Source organism: Chanos chanos, chromosome 6 (assembly GCF_902362185.1).
Source record: "Chanos chanos chromosome 6, fChaCha1.1, whole genome shotgun sequence".
Classification (NCBI taxonomy): Eukaryota; Metazoa; Chordata; class Actinopteri; order Gonorynchiformes; family Chanidae; genus Chanos; species Chanos chanos.
In genome coordinates, this window is record NC_044500.1 from 16,197,315 (window position 1) to 16,208,140 (window position 10,826).

Consider the following 10,826-nt stretch of genomic DNA (forward strand, 5'->3'; position numbering starts at 1 on the left):
AATAATTTTCTAGAACATTGACATTAAGTATTAACTTCTCAAAATTCCCCTTCCTGATTTCTTGTTGTTCTTAGCTACCATTTTCTCACCACTGTGTGGATTACTTTTTTTCCTCGTGGTTTGAGGATAGACCTGCTTTGGTTGGTTCACTGCAGAGATATTGTCCTTGCATATTGAATCCTTGAACATTATTTATTATTCTTTCTTCAGTTAAAAGCACCTTCAGACCGCTGCTTTTGCTGTTGCAAACATTTTGTACATTTTAGAGGGTTCAGAGGGAAGATAACTCTCTGTCTTTACAAGGAGTGGTAATGTGCATTTTTTTTTTTTGAAGAAAAAATAATCCTCTCAGAGCTTTGTGTGTATCATCATTTGAGAATGATTCATGTCCATGAGGGATTTAGGAACATGCCTGCACAGATGGTGGTGAAACCAAGGGTAGTATCCACAGTCCGTGCCAAGGAACATTGCAGAAAAAAAGGTAGTGCTCGAGGCAGCCCAAAAATTGACAATTGCCCTTTCTAAAATGACATAATTAGAGGGAGAGAGAGAGAGAGAGAGAGAGAGAGAGAGAGAGAGAGATATTAAGCACTGTGCAGAGACCATCAAAACTGAATTTGTACTTTTGAATATGTTTTAAGACTTCTTATAAGTCAGCTGCCTGATCTCAAACAAAACATTGGATGGAATGTTTAGAAAGAAAAAGCACTTCATCGAAGTTGCTTGCTTAAACACGTACATTTTAATGGCATTAGGGCTGAGAGAAGAAAAAAAAGGAAAAAAAATCCTTTGTTTTTGAGCATCTCTTTTGACCTTTGATCTCATGGGAATATTGATTCAGAAGACATTAAACTGTCTCCATCATTACATCAAAAAAAAGGAAGGGAAAATTCAAAAGCATTTCAAAATAGGAAGAGGTCTTTAAAACGGTTGACCTTGGGTGAGTTTCCCATCTGCTTACAAAGTACGTGATGTTTCCGAATTTTGATGTTTTCGAGAACATTGAACATTGACTGGAACATTTCCTGTACATTTCATGTTTCAAAATCAGATTGGCACTTAGGGTTAGGGTTAGGGTTAGGGTTAAAACTGCCATAATTTCTTAAAGAAGTTAACAGCAAATAACACAATTTCTCAAAACAAAACAAAACAAAACAAGACAAAGCAAAACAAAAACAAAAACCCTGTTGTTATTGATAGAGGAATGGAGATTTGCAAAGCTCCTTTTTTTGGCACATGGCAGTCTTTCTGATTCCTCAACAAAAAAGGGAATGATATTCTGCAGAGGTTACATATGAACAGTGCACATCCCGTATTTGATACAGACATGAAAAAGAAGAGCCTCTGGACTTCCCCTCCTTTGCCAAAGGAAAAGGGACAGTGTTAAGTGGAGATGTGAGGGCCCAGATAAGGTGGAAGGCAGGCTACGCTATTGCCAGTCATCCTAGAATAGGAAAGTTTTACCAAGTATAGGCCCAACTGCTGCACCCATCTCTTTCTCTACTGAAGTCCAGTTTTATCTCCAGTGCCCTTGTATAGCGGGGCACCGTCAAAAAGTTCCATCTTAGAGAGAAGCATAGATAAACTACCACTCATTGGGAGATGCTCCAGTCCAAAAGAGAAAAAGTACAGCAAGTGGAGAGGCACTACCAGAATTTGATGGAGTTAAAGTTTAAACAGGACATTATACCCAGAGAGCAGTTTTAAAGTCCTGCCATAGACATGCTAATATCATTACACTCTAAGCAAGTTTTGTTATCATAAGAGGCGAACATTTGATGTCTGTGTTGTCAGTTATTTCTTCTAGGTTATAGAGAAAGCATCTTAGGCTGTTGGGTAATAGTTCATCTCCATGGCATGATGTACCAGAGACAACACTTCAACAGTTAAAACCATTATTCTCACTTTTGGTAAGTCAATGCTGGAGCTTTCTTCTGTCTCACGCAGTCACCAAAACAAAATACTGAGACACATAATACGATATTATATACTGGTTATGCATATATTCAGCCACCGTCCGTAGCAACACAAAAGAAGCATGACTAATGAGTAGAATGGGTAACACATAATTTACGCTAATGTACTCTGATAAATACTAAAAGGTAACAGTGGCAGAAAGTGACAAGGTGATAATAGCCGTGTCCTATTAGCTAAAGGGTGTGAATTTCAACTCAGTGAGCAACAGCGAGAATTTAATGGAAGCATTTAACAGAAACTTGACACTGTAAATTGCTCTGGATGAGAGTTTCAGATTAATTAATAGGTATAAATGGCTCAGGGGGAAAAATCAGATATGAAACCAGGAAGACAACATAGTGTTTAGGATGCTTTCAGCACAACAATGCTTTTGGGAAACTTATCTCTTCTCTTCTCATATCTCTACAGACTTCCATATCTGGAAATGTTGATAACATAGAACTTTTGTATTCAACAATTTTATGTGAGTTGCAGTTGAGTTGTGCACAAATCCACAAGTTCATGTGGAGATAACTTATGTCTGTGAATAAAAATCATGCACTCGTAAATAGTTCAGAATACTTCTTTATTCAACTAAAACAAAAAAGTAAAGACTAATTGTTATGTTGTTGTGAGTTTCTTTTAAAGCTTATGAAATAAGGTTGTGTGGCACTATAAACACCCTGTTTGTGACCAAATTGTTTCTAAACACTTTATATCCCCAGGCCTCTTAAGGCAAAAAGAATATGTACAGTCCTAGTTTAATTCGGGTGCATTAGTACATTGATATATGGGTCCGGCTTAACTGTGGGTATGTGGTTCCAGGCCCGCCTGCTGATGTGCAAAAAATGCGGATGCTCAGGAGACATATAAAATGATGTAATTTTACCCTGTATGCATTCATAACTTGAAACCCCACCTATAGGTACTTCTAAGAACTGCTACAACCCACGTAAATCACAATGCCTACAGTATTCTAGCATACTGTACACCACCATAAAAATGCAATTTACTGTACAGTAATAATGTACACCAACATACATAAATTTACAGTACACTATTAACATACAATAAAACAACGGAAAAAGAAATAGATTAGCAACACATAAAATTAAAATGCGTGCATGAATTTCAAATGTTCTTTTTTCGAAAAATATTCCAGATTTTTTTAAATATTTTTTTGAACCGCCGGTGGTCAAAACCACGGATACCAAACCAGCAGACAAGGCAGGCTGACTGTATTCAGGCCAGCAACTCTGAGGTTAGGTGGGACATGTTTGAAAGTCTGAGGAACAATGCTAGATAACAGCAGAAACAAGCAACTTTTTATCAGTGACTGTGATCATGGGGTCAAACACACACCACACCCAGCCTTCACCTTACAAATGTACCTATGCTAATACAGGGGGGAGAGTGATTAGTCAAACAACCCTTGTATTCACAATCAACAAATTCTCACCTCTGTCCCTCTGGCCAGATGAGAAGGGGTTTTATTGTTAGATCAATGGCCCTGTAAACATGGGATTTTGTGTAGCACTTCACAAAACGTTCAGTGGGCTAAAACCATGCAAAGCCATTGAGCTTTTCATTTTTGACTTGCCACAATCATAATGCACAGACTGTCAAAAGGCAGTGTTCAGGAGGGTAACTTAAGATACATTCCCATTTTTCAATGAACTCAAACAGGTTCAGACCAATCTAGGCTGACAGAATATGCGTGAGAAAAATGCAACATCAACACTTGCTAGAGAAATGAAATAGCTGTAAGCAAAGAGCAAGCTATAGCTTGCCCTTCTTGGCTCTCTGGGAACATTGGGGGTTGACCTCCGCTATCATAATTCTTGGTAAAGAAGTGACGGGGCACACTCAAAACTGTTCCTTTGTTTTTACTTTTAAGAAACACAGAGCACACTATTTATGAATTGACCACATTGCATTGTGTTTTATTCATATATTTCTCTTGGTCACAACCACATTCACTTGCTCTTAGTTCCTTAGTTCTTAGTGTCAGAATTACATACCATCATGCCATACTCTATCATAATTTAGAAATTTTTGCTACAGCAATAACTAACTAAATAAATGGAATATATATACACATACATACATAATAAACACATGCATACATACATACATACATACATACATACATACATACATACATATATATATTTTTGTTGCTTGTTCTCTTCCACACTTTCAGCACTGCTTACAGCCTCTTCAAACACATGATGCATGTTTCAACAGGACAGAATCGGAACAGGATCTTTTGATCCCAACTGAGCAGTAGTTTTATACAAATGCAATCATGCAATGCTCTGGTGCTATGTCAATTAAAACATGAACAGATCTTCATGTCATTATTTTGCTCACATATTTACATTAGTTGTCAGGCAGCGGTGTGACCAGAGTCTACATGTAACGGTTTGAATTTGTCATAAGTGAACAAACCAGTTTATGCTGGTGAAGCAGCAATCAAATTAATGCGGTCACCTGCCTGCTATGGACTCAGATCTGTTTGTTTTGCAAATCCTGACACAATGAGTATATAATGAATGATAAATGAATTTCAGTGTCAGTCAAGAAATAACATCTGAGGCATTATTAAGTGCAAGACAATTGAAAGACTTTAAACTTGATGCTTAGTGTTAAAACCAAGCATCACTGCCACCAATGGAAAAATGACATGTGACGTTGCTTTCTCCCATTTACTATTTAACCAGTTGTCCTACAAAAATGTCTTGTCTGACAGTATGTCGGCATTCGGAAGATTTAGCATTTTGTTTGCTGAACACCAGAACTTTTTTGAAACTGTCCATATTTTCCTGGGGAAAAAAATCCATAACACATTAAAAAAATTATAATAATGGTAATAAAACAACGATTGCTAATCAATACATGAGAGATGAGAAATAAAATATTTCCACGTAGAACTTTTATGCTTTGTACTATACCATAAAATATATGTCTGATACACACCATATGCAGAAGATGAAGATTTGTGTAATTAAAAAAAGTACTTCTTGGAACTATAAGGAGGGCATTACGACATTTGTGAAAGACTCAGTCTCTAAAATGTACAGGTGATATTATACGCCACCAGTCTTGAATAACAAAAACAATACAAGTTCTCATGTGCCACCTGTACAACCACTAAAACTGACCCGATTATCTTAAAGATCTCAACGGCGTTTATTTTCCCTCTTTTCCACAAGCAGACAACAGTCTGCCTCAAGACAAACCTTCCATTACAACCAGATCACCACACCCCACCAGCAGCCAATTTTCAACCCTGTCCCACAACAGATTTCCGAATCAGGATTTTGCCGGATTCTATTGTCTGGACTCTTTCATCAATACAGAAAAAAACACCCAACTCCACAAATCAATCATTTCAGCTCACAAGACTCTCACATGATAAGCAAAACTGCATAGATAAAAATTGCATGCAAAATTAAGAAATCAAAGGTATTCAATTTTTTTTTTAACAATTACAACTTTAAACTTGTTTTTCAAGCAGTAGAATGTTTAAATAAAGCTGCAATACATATTGTAAAATAGAAGCTCTGTAAGTGAATGTGATGTAAATTTTGGTGGGAATCCATGGCGATGGCATCTTATGTCAGTTTAATGTGTTTCAGATCTTATCCAGTGTATAGCTTGACAGTCCGCTGAGCACTGAGCTCTAGTCATTCAAACCAATTTAGTATGCAGCAGAGACCCCGTCCCATTTGTCTAGCTCTGTTATATTTTCCTTTGTGTGTGTGGATGTGTGTGTGTGTGTGTGTGTGCGTGTGTGCGCGCAGCGCGGACACATGTAAAGGATGTGATCTTTCAACGGGACAGAAAAAATTGTTTTGATAAACTCAACATTTCCCTGGAACTGACACTTTCTACAGGGCTTCCAAACCCTGACCTGCCCTTCCACCCTCTTCCTGTTAACCAGCATGGGAGTTTTATTTCATCGTTTCACCTGATTTGTCTTTTTCTTGGTTTCTGAGAACAATCGTGTTTTTATGACTAACTGAATTTATTTGACTGATATCTCAATACAGTTGCTTCTTCAGTGGCTAATGTGCCATTTGAAGCAGTATATTTGCTTGGTAACGTGTACAGTACTTAACCATTTATACATAACTAAGCTGAGAGGATATTCATTGTCTTGTGCCCTGCTGATACACTCTGTGCTTGGCATTAGACTGAAGATGTAGGAAAGCCAGGATAGATGAGGACTTCCCCCACCCACTCTGCTCAAAGGGGATTTCCACAGCACTGTGTGTGACAGCCTCCTGGCGCCTCTGGTTCCAGTGATCTTGGATCAAGGGTCATATTTTGTTTGACTGTAAAACATTATTTTTTTAACTAGAGTTAATATGTACTCTGTGCAGTAACTTATCAAGTGTAATGTCTGGACGTAGACATAGGTGAAAGAGCTGATATGAGACTTGGTGTATTTGCCTGTGTGTGTGTGTGTGTGTGTGTGTGTTGGGGTGCGGTGGGGTCCAATTTCAGGTGCTTCACCTCAGTTCACCACCGTATAAAGTTTAATTATCTTGATTTACAAAAAACAAACGAACAAACAAAAAAGTGAGGATATTTCTTAAACACTGGACTTTCGTTTTTTTAACCTATCTCAGTGCACTGCTTTCTTTAAAAGTGCAATCATTTCACTAAATAAAGGGGCGTATGGCGTAGATATTGCTGAAATTCCCTGAAACATGTTGGTCTCCCCATTAATTGTCTGGCACGTCAAAGAAATTATAAACCCGCATTCATGTGAGTGATAATCCAGGTGTCGCGTTTTCTTTGTTATCTCAAGTATCTTCGATTGGGAGAGAAGTCTATTCTCTTTCCCTTATCTTGTTTGCAGAGTACGACACTTTCACTTCCATCCAACTGTTCAGAAGACGGTAGAGCAACACTGAGAGTCCTACTTCAACTGCACGATTTCTTATTAGTGTAATATCACAGATGTTTTGTTCTCCCTTTCCTTTTCTTATCGTATATATTTTCCTTTCCCCCTCCTTTTCTATACTACAATAAGTGGGAAGGGGATGGAAAATATCGCCGCATTGAACTTAAGAGGTTAAGAGGCGAGATGTAGTCGCCGACTCGAGAAAAATGTATGGAAAGTCACAATTTTTGAACGTTTTATGTTTCATCAAGCACAAGTCATACAAATTTTGGCTGTATGAGAAGGGTTTACTCACTGACATGCAGAGTTGAGTTTTGTATAACTAGTCATTTAATTACCTGCCGTGTCAGGGTCTGCCTCTTGGCTTTTGAATGAATATGATAGTCTGATAGTTAACATGAGCAGAATGTGGAGCTGCTTATACATACGATTTTCTTTTCTTTGCTTTGTTTTGAGCAGCGTGTAGAAGTCCTTAAAGCAGCGACGGAATGCGATGCTGATCCTTCAAGTTCTGAGGCAGAGCGGCCTATTCTGTACACTATCAGGGCAATATGTCTTTTCCAAGTGTTATGCTTTATTGTTCATTTATGATAACATCAAGCTAGTAAGAAAAATAAATTTTATTGTAAAAAAAAAAATGAAATTTGATCGTTGGTCTAAACAACAACAACAACAAAACACTGCATTCATTAATCCATTCATCCATACTTTTAGTTTTTCAGGTAAATCGTCTGCTTCAGAGAAGAGTAGGCTATATCTTAAGCCCTGCCATTTTGAAATGAATGTCAAATACAATATCGAATTACTATTGGTATGATGTATAATTTTTTCAACACAATGTCATGCGAATGACTTTATAAGTAACACAACTCTGAACTGAATGTATTGCTCCTTAAATAATTGTCCTCCCCGACTGAAGAGTACAAACAGTCTGAAGTGCCATAAGACACGTAGTCTGAGGACTGCATGTTCTCTTGAAAACCCGACCAGTGTGTTAGACCGAGGCAGTGCTGAAGGTTGCAGTGCTGGTAGTGATAATTATCTTGGGCAAACCCGCAACCCAAGTCCATCCGAGTGGGAGAGTTGTAACATGAAGAGGACGCGGAGTGAGACTGATGGGGAGAGTAACTGTTGTAATCAACTGGACTTGGTAGATTGTAGGAGTCTGATGGCGAGCTTGAAACCTGAAAGAAAGAAAAAAAAATTCAGTCAACATAAAACTGTCAACAATTTCACATCATCAAAACTACCAGTTAGCTTACTCTGCATGTTTATGAAAATGTTCTTCAGAAAACAATGATACACATTCTCACCTACCCAAAAGTTATGCAGTAAAACATACCAAATTATTACTGTAATAGTCCATGGTCGATGGGAGACATCCGTTGGACCAGTGCTGTGCTGAAGGTGTTGAACACACGACGCTGGTGTTGCTACTGCAGGTGTTGAAATTTTCAGCGGGCATCACGTTCATGAATTGTTGATTTTCGTAAGTATTCTCCACCGGGAAGCTGTAGACATTATCAGCGACTGCTCGCGGTTGAACACAAGTTTCTGGAGCTGGCATTCTCGAGAATAGATCTAAATGTTGGGCAGTAAGATTGATTGACAAAAAATACGGAGGTGTTTAAGGACAGGGAGGCATTTAAATTAGGCTAGTAAAGACTTGAGATGATGTCACGAGACCATCAGCCAACAGCTATATCACATTTGAATAGAAGTTTATAAAAAGGGGCCCATACATACACAGTCCCTAAGAACCTGAATATGGTGTGATTGTTGTTGTTGTTGTTGTTATTGTTGTTGTTCTTCCCTCAGATGAGCGGCAGTTTAGCCTGTTTTTCTGTGTGACGTCGTTGGCTTTACATGTAAGTTGGAGTCTGGAGATTTACAGTATTTTTAATAATTTATTTTACGTTTAATTGTGGACAGTTTCTATGTTTGACTCGATCACTTTAATTTGCGATTTCGTTGTTGTAGCGTATGTGCATGCCAAGTCGCTACAGTTCGGAATGTTTGAATGCTTTCCCACATCAAAAATGGCTCTTTTCTTCCTGAGGAATGCTGCTATGAATAGTGAATGGAAGCATTTGCAATTTACTCTAATCTGCATTTTGGGACGATCTTCTCATTCCCTCTATATAGTTCGGTATATATTGCAACTGTTTAAATATTGTTTGACCTACCGGTCAAAAGTGTGTAGCTCACATCAGGAGGACTCGTCATGCCTTGTGATTTCTGTACAGGTATAATTTAGAAGAGAGGGAGAGAGAGAGAGAGAGAGAGAGAGAGAGAGAGAGAATGGGTCTTTGTCAGTTTGGTTATCATTCTCCCGTCTGTATTTTCTGAGTTTCAGAATGAAACGCCAAGGTGTCAGGGACAGTGACGCATGCGCGCTATGCAGCAACATCAGGATGGGTATTTTAACATGAACATGGTAGTGCAGTGGTTCAGCAACTATGTTGCTGTGATATGTCCATAGTTATTAAACGCCTTTACCAAAATGTCTTATGGATGATTCATTTTAAGTGGCTCATTTTAGCACAAAATGGTGCAATGGCTCCCAAGTTCTCCGTTGCAGCAGTAGTCTTACCGATACAGTCTTAATGGCAGCCTGGCTGGCCCTCTGTCTCCGTAGTAACTCCTTCACAGTGGTCTTCACTCGAACACCCTGGTATACTTTGTTCGGTTTATCTGCAAATGAATTGTTGAACACAGAAATTTGCTGACATCATGGGCAAACATTCAATTATACCTATGTCAATTTCAAGGATACTTTAAAGTTTTACACCAATCATGGGCAAAAGTGTTCTAAAAAAAAGACCAACGTATGAAAATAAGAAAAGAAAACCATGAATGTACAAGAACAGCCGATAGCTGCTAAACCAGAGTATGAGATATTAAAGCCGTGAGGCGAAATAATCAATAACTTCCAGTGAGTTCTTTTGCTCTACTTGGATTTGTAAATTCCCTACTGGATAAACTATGTTGTCCAACTTTCAGTGAAACCAAAAAATCAGTTAGAATGATATTTGCTAAATGATTATAATCAGAGAGTCTGTCCATCTGCCAGTTGGCAATAAGCTGTGTTTGCTCTCTTGGTGAGCCAGCAACGAACGGGTTAACGTTTCGAATTACAATGGGTAATGGAGAATTACAGTCTCTAAAGAAAAAATCATTTCAGCCATTACGGGTCGTTTTTTATCAGACTACACGAGTGAAACGAGTATTAGTGGCCAAAAATCGAAGTGTTTTAATATTCGATAGGACTAGTGCGTTTTTAAAAATTAAAACACAAAAGTTTTCAAAGTCGCGTTCAGGAATTCGTGAAAGACAAAACAGCCCCCGGAGAGCGTAAGGAAGCATGTTGGAAAGACTGGGGCAAATCCAGGAACCACGTTGGAGAGAGCTGAGGAAAACACGGGTCTCGTCAGAAAACTACAGTAAGTAACTTAAACGCAATAATTGCCCATGCACGAACATGCGGAATTTAATATGATAAGCGTCGTCCAACTGTTTTAGAGGAATGTTTGGTTACCAAGTTTTATTGTCACTGCCAAAATTTCGTACGCTATAAAGAACGAATCGCATTGTTCTCTTTCTTTTGTCTTGTACTCAGACGCAAATCGTGAAGTTGCTCAAATTTCTAAATCGTTCAAATATAAAATTGGATTGAAGTGGTCTATGGGGCGTAAGAGAAAATAAAAGAAAAACAGACGAAAACAGGCTTGTAATAGTCCTGTGAAACTGTAAGTGTCATGCCTGACCATATAAACGCGGTAAAACGCATAGGTAGCACTTTATTTATATATACAGGGCCATTCTTTTCCTTTGGATGTGTTCTTGTTACAGTGAGCGGACGACTTCCTAACTCACAGTAATAAGTATGAAATTCCTCTCCAATTGAAAATAAACTTTCACAACAAACGCTCGCAACAACGCCACGCAATGGCTG